The sequence below is a fragment of the Rutidosis leptorrhynchoides genome, chromosome 5, assembly GCF_046630445.1.
Source record: "Rutidosis leptorrhynchoides isolate AG116_Rl617_1_P2 chromosome 5, CSIRO_AGI_Rlap_v1, whole genome shotgun sequence".
NCBI classification, from domain to species: domain Eukaryota; kingdom Viridiplantae; phylum Streptophyta; class Magnoliopsida; order Asterales; family Asteraceae; genus Rutidosis; species Rutidosis leptorrhynchoides.
The window spans coordinates 463,354,983-463,368,632 of record NC_092337.1 but is presented as its reverse complement, the minus strand read 5'-3'; positions in this window follow the sequence as shown (position 1 = coordinate 463,368,632).

Sequence of the window (13,650 nt, the reverse complement as noted above, 5' to 3'; positions counted from 1 at the left end):
CGAAAGTTGACGGCATGCATACCATTTTATAATATCTAACTATAATTGACTTAATAATAATCTTGATGAACTCAACGACTCGAATGCAACATCTTTTGAAATATGCCATGAATGACTCCAAGTAATGTCCTTAAAATGAGCAAATGCACAGCGGAAGATTTATTGCATACCTGAGAATAAACATGCTTTCAAGTGTCAACCAAAAGGTTGGTGAGTTCATTAGTTTAACATAAATCATTTCATAATTTTAATAGACCACAAGATTTCATATTTTCATTTCTCATAAACATACGTCCCATGCATAGAGACAAAATATCATTCGTATGGATTGAACACCTGGTAATCGACATTCACAATATACATATAAGAATATCCCCATCATTCCGGGATCCTCCATCGGACATGATATAAATTTCGAAGTACTAAAGCATCCGGTACTTTGGATGGGGCTTGTTGGGCCCAACAGATCTATCTTTAGGATTCGTGTCAATTAGGGTGTCTGTTCCCTAATTCTTAGATTACCAGACTAAAAGGGGCATATTCGATTTCGATCATTCAACCATATAATGTAGTTTCAATTACTTGTGTCTATTTCGTAAAACAGTTATAAAAACAGCGCATGTATTCTCAGTCCCAAAAATATATATTGCAAAAGCATTTAAAAAGGGAATAATGAAACTCACCTAATGTATTTTGTAGTAAAATACATACGACTATATTGAACAATGCAGGGTTGGCCTCGGATTCACGAACCTATATCATTCGTATATATATTAAAACATATACTCGTAATCTAACAATTATAACTTTATATATCGTGTAATTAATTTGTATATATATTTGAGAGTAATCATTATTTATATAGTTATTTATACATATATATATGTTTAAAATACCTAGTTTGTGTTATACGATGATTTATATACAAATTGTTAATATAGTATATTCATGATAATATTATTAATGTTTTAAATTTCATAGTGAGATCATAATTAATACTTTTAATAATAATAATAGATATAATACTTTTTAATTATGATAATAATTTATAATAATCATAATCTTAGTAATGAAATAATACTAAAATGTTAAAGTACTATTAATGATAATACTACTAATAATAATAATCGTAATCATAATAATAATACATATACATATTCTATTAATAATAATTAAGTTAATGATAATATTTAGGATAATGATAATACTAGTTGCATTTAATAATAAAAAGAATAATAATAATAACTACCTCTTAGGAAGAAAAAGTTCCAAAAATAAATGCCTACGCCCAGGCTTGAACCCGCGACCTCTCGTGTAAGACAAACACCCTCAAACCATTGCACTGCTCGATACCTTCTTGAATTATCTCCCACGTTTATTTATTTAATAAGTAAAACAAATTGTTTTATTATTTTCATTACTTCTCATGATTATCATATACCATGATCATCATCATCTTTGTCAACATCATAACAGCATCATCATCTTCGTTATTATTTAAGCATCATCATCATAAAATTTCTAAATTATCTTCTTTATCCATCGTGTATCATATTGGTCATCATCATGATCATTACCATTATCGTCCATCATCATCAACACTAACCATTTCCTCCATCATCTAACTATCATAACGTCATCCGTATCATCATCAACATTTTCACTCATCATCCATATTATCATTATCAATAATATTATGTATCATACTACCCATCTCATCGTCATATATCCGAAGAAGGAAACAGAAAATCGTGTTTCACAAACATGAGATTTGGGCTTGGATTAAAACAGAAAACAATACAGTTCCTGTTACGGCCCAACAGGAAAATGCGATGGCCCAGCATGCAGAAAGGATCTCGGTCTAAGATAAAAAAAAAATACAGCCCGTTACAAAAGAAATTAAATAACCTAATAAGTGATAAGAGTTATCATGTGGCTGGGAATTGCATTAGAGGTGTAGCATGCCGAATTAAATAAGTCAAGTGGGTTGTTCATTGTTCAACTGTCGGCCACAAGGAAAAGGAGAGGACACCAGCCCTTTTTAAAAGAAATCCTTGACTTTATACACATCACAACTTTGATGTTTAATATTTTTTTTTTCGTCTTAAAGGTTGTCTTCTCGAAACGAACCAGCTATAGCAACAATTCTTGCTATTATACTTAATAGAACAGAAGCAACGAAACAAGCATGTGTAGTAGTAGCATCGTCATGGATTTGATGATTTTTGTCTCGGGTTTGATCAAACAGAAAAACAGCAATAACGTAGATGTTTTAAATGGTGATCTATGCTTCGGTTCAGAGAGGAGAAAGGAAGGAAGTGATCACGAAGAAAAAGAGAAAGAAGATGATGTTGGAAGGTCGTTTGTGGTGATCGAGTTTTGTGGTAAGTGATGACTGTTTTTAGTTGTCAATCGAAAAAAAAAATAAGTGATGGTTCACCGCAAAATCAAAACAGACGGGTTGTAAAAATTGTCACAAATGGTGGTGGTTAGAAGTGATGGAGAGTGGTTGTTTGATCACGTGTAGAGGTCGATGGTGGAGTGGTTCGATAGCAATAGAAGAACATAAGGATCGAACATGAAAAGGGATGTTAGGTTGTGATGGTTGATGTCGTGGCTATTGATGGTTCAAGGGTGGTGGTATTGTGGTGATTTTTAAATAAGAAGAAGAGAGATGGAGAGAGATCGTGGTAGTGGAGGTGTTTCTTGGTGATTAACAAGAGTAATAGTTCGATGTAGAAGACTAGCCGTAATTACTTGAGGAGCTGTAAAACTAATAGGTTCTCCATACCATAGATTAATAGGTTAGAGTTATGGTAAGGTGCCGACATAACAAGTATCCAGGAAAAAGAAAAAAATAAAAAATAAAGTAGGAATATGACTGCTAACAGCATTTGGATCATATTGTTCATGATTTGTACTGGATTAGCAAAAAGATTTCAATTATATACAGTTTGAAAGATACACCAAACAGAATTTGGACGAGCTTGATTGACTTTATATATATAATTAATATTAATAATTATTAAATATAATAATAATAATAATAATAATAATAATAATAATAATAATAATAATAATAATAATAATAATAATAATAATAATAATAATAATAATAATAATAATAATAATACTTTTAATATCCTTAATAAAATTTCTAATAATATAGTAATGATATTAATAATGATAACAATAATGTTAATACTAGTAATACTATAACAAGTTACATGTATCGACTTTCATATTTATATAGTATCTATTGAAATTAATTATATATCTAATACTGATTTTTAATAATAACAATATCATTATTATTATTGGTACAAATAATATTGTTAGTTATATTAACGATAATAATATTATAACAATTTATACTTACCTAATTTCATATAGATATATATATACTTTATATAATGATATTAATGATACCTATGTTAATATTAATATTAATATTAATAATAATAATAATGAAAGTATTGATCATAATATTAATATAGCAATTAAACTTAAACTTATAACTAAATTTAATGTGTTACAAATTTATTAATTATATCATATTCACCGATTATATAATTTATTGAATCCTTATTATTTATATATTACATTATATATAATGTTACTTATGTATAGAATTCATATATATATATATATATATATACATTTTTTTTACACACAATTGTTCGTGAATCATCGAGAATAGTCAAAGGTAAAATGTATACATGAACACAGTTCAAAGTTTTTGAGACTTTCACATTACAGACTTTGCTTATCGTGTCGAAATAATATAAAGATCAAGTTTAAATTTGGTCGGGAATTCCCGGGTCGTCACAGTACCTACCCGTTAAAGAAATTTCGTCCCGAAATTTGAGTGAGGTTGTCATAACTAACAATAAAAATGTTTTTATGACGAATATTAATTGATAAATAGAGTTTTATCATTATTAAGTAATACAGATAAAACAATTCGATTATTCAAAGCGTATGAGTGAAGTTATCACAAAAGAGTGAAATGAGAAAGACAACTTTCATCATAATTTTTGACTAGTCATGGTTGAATTTAGAAAATAAGATGCGTCTTAGCTTTTGACGTTAACAGGGTTGAATTCCGGAATTCATGGGATTTATAGAAAATCTTCGAAATCAAAAAGATTTGATTTTTCGGTGAGTAAGGAAATTAAGATTTCTATAATTAAATACGGTGATCTGCCTTGATTACTCTGTCTGATATTTCCATTATAAATTTACGTTTTCCGTTCCATTAGTTTCCATCACTTCTATACCTTCTTTCTCAGTTCATATATCCAAAAGATTATAGTAATGCTTAATCCGGTTCTAATCCTTGTTCTTATTCTGACTATCGCAATGATCGTTCTTCTTTTCCTACTCCCACCGGAAGAATCTGTTTATTTCTACTATGCTCTAGGGATTATTGTATTCATAATCCTCTCGTGTCTTTATATTGCTATACGCACTGATATCCACAGTTTGTAATTTTGGTGTTGTTGTTGGGTTTTATATCTTCCTTTCTATTTCGATGTCTCTGCTTCCGTCCTTCTGTAATTATTGACATTCACAGTTAATACTCTCTCCAATTTACTGTGATTTGTACTCTCATTTTATTTCAGATCTTCATTCTTTTGTTTTCTCTTCCCGACTTTAAATCAAGCGAATAATGGTCCAGAATTCCTAAATGTGGAGTTTCGAATGAATTTAATGTTCTAAACAAGAAAGAATGTAATCGCACGATTTGATGTGTCAAATTACCCGAACCGCTGAGAATAGAACTATCAAGAATATATTTTCTTGATATGTTCAGAAGTTAAACAGAATGAAAGAGTGATGTAACATGACACATGATGACGTTATAATCTGTGAATCATCATGTTCCATTTAGAAACTCAGCATGACTTACTGTAATATAATCACGTTGATCAAGTGTCATTATATTATACTAACTCATGCATCAGTTTCCAACATTACTTCAATAACATTCATATTTTAATCTCGAAAGTTTACTGAATATAGAAACTAACAGTTTCTATATGATGTAACACTGATATCATGAAGAGATTAATGATTTCAGATAAGAATACTTATGAAAATATCTTCAGAAATATGGAGGATATTTATAATGAAAGATACGATGATATCTTGGAATTTCTAAGATCAGAGGATGATAGAAACTATTGTCTGCAAGGGCTTAGAGTAAGGAGCAAGATATTTACTAAAGACTTTAGTAGACATTGAATCATTTGGATTCTTTGAAGTCAAACTTATTCTTTGTGATTTGTCCACGGCTTTCTTCATAGTTTCGTATAATCTGCTTTTCAGTACTAAATATTCTATTGAATGTTTCCAATATAATGATACACAGGAAACATGAAGAGGTATATAATTTCGAACGAGTATATTTATAAAAAAAAAATATCCTCAGAAATATCGAAGATATTGATGATGATATTTTGGAATTTCTAAGTTCGATGGTTGATGGAGAAAGTTTTTTTTTGTTTCCGCAAGATTTTAACATGAGTACGGAGCCAGATATTCGTTGAAGATTTCATTGGATCCAGAATTACCTGGATTCTTTGAATATATGGTATGGTACTTGTATTTGTCATTGGTCTCCTTCGTGGTTAGCTCAATCCGTTTTCCAGTTCCAACTTTTCTAAGCTTTTCCAACATACTATTCTTTATCATCAAACTTTCGATGATTAAGGTCGTTTTACGGTCGTCTATGGTTTCTGTTGCTTCATTCAGCTTTTTCAATTGATTTGTGACTGAGTGCTTTTCAGAATTTTAGAACGAGAGATCATAATTCTAAGAGATAAATGTCATACATATAACTGTTGTTGTAGATATGCTGTGAGTTTTCAAAGTACTGATTGCTGATTCCTGGTAATTGTTATGGCAGTTCTCGTTACAAGATGCGGATGAGTATATGATAGGGTTTCAATGGATAAATATAGTGATTTATCAGAGAGGTTTAAGCCAAGGAACAATGAGGTTGCTGGTAAGTTTACTGCTAATGTGGTGGAATATAAACGGTTCCCCGATAACGATGATGAAAGGTAAACTTATATATCAAAGTTATAATAAGACTTATTCGAATGAAAGGTCGATGTACTAGATGGAGCGGTGACAAAATTTGCTACTTTGAAAAGGGATCGCAAAGTTATTTTTGCTAATAAATGTCAAAGGATCTGACGCGGCTGCGTGTTAAACTTTTACTCAGTTGCCGAGAGTTTCTCAGGTGCATAACTATATGCATAAATCTTTCCTTCCGTAGATGAAGTGCGGTTGATTCATCCTATCGATTGAGGCATTTTCAAGAATCATGAAAGGTTTGAACGCAGAATGTAATCGTGAAGATACAAATGATGTTTAAGATGAAATCAAGTGGCAAACTTGAAGAATTGCTTAGTTTCATATGTTATAATCATTATTTTTATTCATTTTTAATTGTCCAATCCTGATAGTCCACAGTTAACAGTTCAATAATTCATATATTGTTTAATTTATAATATTCGAATTAATTAATATGTATCATGACCCGTATTCGTCTCAGACTCGATCACAACTCAAAGTATATACATTATTATAGAATTAACCTCAACCCTGTATAGAGAACTCGATCATTACTGCATATAGAGTGTCTATGGTGATTCCAAATAATATATATAGATGCGTCGATATGATATGTCAAAACCTTGTATACGTGTCCCGATATTTAAAGTGCGTAAAATAAATAATAGAATTTAAATGACTAAATTAAATGCGTAAAGTAAATAACAGAAATTAAATGACGATAAATAAAATTGCGATAATTAAATTGCGATAAATAAACTGCGATAAATAAAATGTAATCACTTAGCTAGGAACAGTTAGCTAGGATTTTGTTAGCGTGGATTCTTAACAAAATTTTTCATAGTTAATTTGTTTATTTCTAACAAATTTTATTTTGTCTAATGTTTTCTTCATTATGCCACTTGTTGGATTCTGATAGTGAAATGTTCCATTCTTATTGATTAAAAACGTTCCATATTAATTGATTTCGTTGCGAGGTTTTGACCTCTATATGAGACGTTTTTCAAAGACTGCATTCATTTTTAAAACAAACCATAACCTTTATTTCATAAATAAAGGTTTAAAAAGCTTTACGTAGATTATCAAATAATGATAATCTAAAATATCCTGTTTACACACGACCATTACATAATGGTTTACAATACAAATATGTTACATCGAAATCAGTTTCTTGAATGCAGTTTTTACACAATATCATACAAACATGGACTCCAAATCTTGTCCTTATTTTAGTATGCAACAGCGGAAGCTGTTAGTATTCACCTGAGAATAAACATGCTTTAAACATCAAAAAAAATGTTGGTGAGTTATAGGGTTAACCTATATATATCAAATCGTAACAATAGACCACAAGATTTCATATTTCAATACACATCCCATACATAGAGATAAAAATCATTCATATGGTGAACACCTGGTAACCGACATTAACAAGATGCATATATAAGAATATCCCCATCATTCCGGGACACCCTTCGGATATGATATAAATTTTGAAGTACTAAAGCATCCGGTACTTTGGATGGGGTTTGTTAGGCCCAATAGATCTATCTTTAGGATTCGCGTCAATTAGGGTGTATGTTCCCTAATTCTTAGATTACCAGACTTAATAAAAAGGGGCATATTCGATTTCGATAATTCAACCATAGAATGTAGTTTCACGTACTTGTGTCTATTTTGTAAATCATTTATAAAACCTGCATGTATTCTCATCCCAAAAATATTAGATTTTAAAAGTGGGACTATAACTCACTTTCACAGATTTTTACTTCGTCGGGAAGTAAGACTTGGCCACTGGTTGATTCACGAACCTATAACAATATATACATATATATCAAAGTATGTTCAAAATATATTTACAACACTTTTAATATATTTTGATGTTTTAAGTTTATTAAGTCAGCTGTCCTCGTTAGTAACCTACAACTAGTTGTCCATAGTTAGATGTACAGAAATAAATTGATAAATATTATCTTGAATCAATCCACGACCCAGTGTATACGTATCTCAGTATTGATCACAACTCAAACTATATATATTTTGGAATCAACCACAACCCTGATAGCTAACTCCAACATTCACATATAGAGTGTCTATGGTTGTTCCGAAATATATATAGATGTGTCGACATGATAGGTCGAAACATTGTATACGTGTCTATGGTATCTCAAGATTACATAATATACAATACAAGTTGATTAAGTTATGGTTGGAATAGATTTGTTACCAATTTTCACGTAGCTAAAATGAGAAAAATTATCCAATCTTGTTTTACCCATAACTTCTTCATTTTAAATCCGTTTTGAGTGAATCAAATTGCTATGGTTTCATATTGAACTATATTTTATTAATCTAAACAGAAAAAGTATAGGTTTATAGTCCAAAAAATAAGTTACAAGTCGTTTTTGTAAAGGTAGTCATTTCAGTCGAAAGAACGACGTCTAGATGACCATTTTAGAAAACATACTTCCACTTTGAGTTTAACCATAATTTTTGGATATAGTTTCATGTTCATAATAAAAATCATTTTCCCAGAATAACAACTTTTAAATTAAAGTTTATCATTGTTTTTAATTAACTAACCCAAAACAGCCCGCGGTGTTACTACGACGGCGTAAATCCGGTTTTACGGTGTTTTTCGTGTTTCCAGGTTTTAAATCATTAAGTTAGCATATCATATAGATATAGAAAATGTGTTTAGTTGATTTTAAAAGTCAAGTTAGAAGGATTAACTTTTATTTGCGAACAAGTTTAGAATTAACTAAACTATGTTTAGTGATTACAAGTTTAAACGTTCGAATAAGATAGCTTTATATGTATGAATAGAATGATGTTATGAACATCATTACTACCTCAAGTTCCTTGGATAAACCTACTGGAAATAAAAAAAATGGATCTAGTTTCAAAGGATCCTTGGATGGCTTGAAAGTTCTTGAAGCAGAATCATGACACGAAAACAATTTCAAGTAAGATTTCCACTCGAAATAAGATTGTTATAGTTATAGAAATTGAATTAAAGTTTGAATATGATTATTACCTTGTATTATAAAGATAACCTACTGTAAGTAACAAAGGTTTCTTGATCTTGGATGATTACTTGGAATGGATTTAGAAAACTTGGAAGTAAACTTGCAATCTTGGAAGTATTCTTGATTTTATGAAACTAGAACTTTTGGAATTTATGAAGAACACTTAGAACTTGAAGATAGAAATTGAGAGAGATCAATTAGATGAAGAAAATTGAAGAATGAAAGTGTTTGTAGGTGTTTTTAGTCGTTGGTGTATGGATTAGATATAAAGGATATGTAATTTTGTTTTCATGTAAATAAGTCATGAATGATTACTCATATTTTTGTAATTTTATGAGATATTTCATGCTAGTTGCCAAATGATGGTTCCCACATGTGTTAGGTGACTCACATGGGCTGCTAAGAGCTGATCATTGGAGTGTATATACCAGTAGTACATACATCTAAAAGCTGTGTATTGTACGAGTACGAATACGGGTGCATACGAGTAGAATTGTTGATGAAACTGAACGAGGATGTAATTGTAAGAATTTTTGTTAAGTAGAAGTATTTTGATAAGTGTCTTGAATTCTTTCAAAAGTGTATGAATACATATTAAAACACTACATGTATATACATTTTAACTGAGTCGTTAAGTCATCGTTAGTCGTTACATGTAAATGTTGTTTTGAAACCTTTAGGTTAACGATCTTTTGAATGTTGTTAACCCATTATTTATTATAACAAATGAGATGTTAAATTGTTATATTATCATGATATTATGATATATAATATATCTTAGTATGATATATATATATATACAGTTAAATGTCGTTACAACGATAATCGTTACATATATGTCTCGTTTCGAAATCATTAAGTTAGTAGTCTTATTTTTACATATGTATTTCATTGTTAATACACTTAATAATATATTTACTTATCATTTAACATAATTAACCAAGTGTATCAATATCTTAATATGATTCATATGTACCTAGTAAGACGTTGTTATAACGATAATCGTTATATATATCGTTTTCGAGTTTCTTAAATTAATAGTCTCATTTTTATGTATATAACTCATTGTTAAAATACCTAATGATATACATACTTATAATAAAATCATGTTAACTATATATATAACCATATATATGTCATCGTATAGTTTTTACAAGTTTTAACGTTCGTGAATCACCGGTCAACTTGGGTGGTCAATTGTCTATATGAAACCTATTTCAATTAATCAAGTCTTAACAAGTTTGATTGCTTAACATGTTGGAAACACTTAATCATGTAAATAACAATTTCATTTAATATATATATAAACATGGAAATGTTCGGGTCATTACAGTACCTACCCGTTAAATAAATTTCGTCCCGAAATTTTAAGCAGTTGGAGGTGTTGACGTATCTTCTGGAAATAAATGCGGGTATTTCTTCTTCATCTGATCTTCACGCTCCCAGGTGAACTCGGGTCCTCTATGAGCATTCTATCGAACCTTAACAATCGGTATCTTGTTTTGTTTAAGTCTCTTAACCTCACGATCCATTATTTCGACGGGTTCTTCAATGAATTGAAGTTTTTCATTGATTTGGATTTCGTCCAACGGAATAGTGAGATCTGTAGTGACCCGAACTTTTCCATGTTTATATATATTAATTGAGATTGATATTTACATGATTAAATGTTTCCAACATGTTAAGCAATCAAACTTGTTAAGACTTGATTAATTGAAATATGTTTCATATAGACAATTGACCACCCAAGTTGACCGGTGATTCACGAACGTTAAAACTTGTAAAAACTATACGATGACATATATATGGTTATATATATAGTTAACATGTTTTTATTATAAGTATGTATCTCATTAGGTATTTTAACAATGAGTTATATACATAAAAATGAGACTATTAATTTAAGAAACTCGAAAACGATATATATAACGATTATCGTTATAACAACGTCTTACTAGGTACATATGAATCATATTAAGATATTGATACACTTGGTTAATTATGTTAAATGATAAGTAAATATATTATTAAGTGTATTAACAATGAAATACATATGTAAAAATAAGACTACTAACTTAATGATTTCGAAACGAGACATATATGTAACGATTATCGTTGTAACGACATTTAACTGTATATACATCATACTAAGATATATTATATATCATAATATCATGATAATATAATAATTTAACATCTCATTTGTTATAATAAACAATGGGTTAACAACATTCAACAAGATCGTTAACCTAAAGGTTTCAAAACAACATTTACATGTAACGACTAACGATGACTTAACGACTCAGTTAAAATGTATATACATGTAGTGTTTTAATATGTATTCATACACTTTTGAAAGACTTCAAGACACTTATCAAAATACTTCTACTTAACAAAAATGCTTACAATTACATCCTCGTTCAGTTTCATCAACAATTCTACTCGTATGCACCCGTATTCGTACTCGTACAATACACAGCTTTTAGATGCATGTACTATTGGTATATACACTCCAATGATCAGCTTTTAGCAGCCCATTTGAGTCACCTAACACATGTGGGAACCATCATTTGGCAACTAGCATGAAATATCTCATAAAATTACAAAAATATGAGTAATCATTCATGACTTATTTACATGAAAACAAAATTACATATCCTTTATATCTAATCCATACACCAACGACCAAAAACACCTACAAACACTTTCATTCTTCAATTTTCTTCATCTAATTGATCTCTCTCAAGTTCTATCTTCAAGTTCTAAGTGTTCTTCATATATTTTACAAGTTCTAGTTACATAAAATCAAGAATACTTTCAAGTTTGCTAGCTCACTTCCAATCTTGTAAGGTGATCATCCAACCTCAAGAAATCTTTGTTTCTTACAGTAGGTTATCATTCTAATACAATGTAATAATCATATTCAAACTTTGGTTCAATTTCTATAACTATAACAATCTTATTTCAAGTGATGATCTTACTTGAACTTGTTTTCGTGTCATGATTCTGCTTCAAGAACTTCGAGCCATCCAAGGATCCGTTGAAGCTAGATCCATTTTTCTATTTTCCAGTAGGTTTATCCAAGGAACTTAAGGTAGTAATGATGTTCATAACATCATTCGATTCATACATATAAAGCTATCTTATTCGAAGGTTTAAACTTGTAATCACTAGAACATAGTTTAGTTAATTCTAAACTTGTTCGCAAACAAAAGTTAATCATTCTAACTTGACTTTTAAAATCAACTAAACACATGTTCTATATCTATATGATATGTTAACTTATTGATTTAAAACCTGGAAACACGAAAAACACCGTAAAATCGGATTTACGCCGTCGTAGTAACACCGCGGGCTGTTTTGGGTTAGTTAATTAAAAACTATGATAAACTTTGATTTAAAAGTTTTTATTCTGAGAAAATGATTTTTATTATGAACATGAAACTATATCCAAAAATTATGGTTAAACTCAAAGTGGAAGTATGTTTTCTAAAATGGTCATCTAGACGTCGTTCTTTCGACTGAAATGACTACCTTTACAAAAACGACTTGTAACTTATTTTTCCGACTATAAACCTATACTTTTTCGGTTTAGATTCATAAAATAGATTTCAATATGAAACCATAGCAATTTGATTCACTCAAAACGGATTTAAAATGAAGAAGTTATGGGTAAAACAAGATTGGATAATTTTTCTCATTTTAGCTACGTGAAAATTGGTAACAAATCTATTCCAACCATAACTTAATCAACTTGTATTGTATATTATGTAATCTTGAGATACCATAGACACGTATACAATGTTTCGACCTATCATGTCGACACATCTATATATATTTCGGAACAACCATAGACACTCTATATGTGAATGTTGGAGTTAGCTATACAGGGTTGAGGTTGATTCCAAAATATATATAGTTTGAGTTGTGATCAATACTGAGATACGTATACACTGGGTCATGGATTGATTCAAGATAATATTTATCGATTTATTTCTGTACATCTAATTGTGGACAACTAGTTGTAGGTTACTAACGAGGACAGCTGACTTAATAAACTTAAAACATCAAAATATATTAAAAGTGTTGTAAATATATTTTGAACATACTTTGATATATATGTATATATTGTTATAGGTTCGTGAATCAACCAGTGGCCAAGTCTTACTTCCCGACGAAGTAAAAATCTGTGAAAGTGAGTTATAGTCCCACTTTTAAAATCTAATATTTTTGGGATGAGAATACATGCAGGTTTTATAAATGATTTACAAAATAGACACAAGTACACGAAACTACATTCTATGGTTGAATTATCGAAATCGAATATGCCCCTTTTTATTAAGTCTGGTAATCTAAGAATTAGGGAACAGACACCCTAATTGACGCGAATCCTAAAGATAGATCTATCGGGCTCAACAAGCCCCATCCAAAGTACCGGATGCTTTAGTACTTCGAAATTTATATCATATCCGAAGGGTGTCCCGGAATGATGGGGATATTCTTATATATGCATCTTGTTAATGTCGGTTACCAGGTG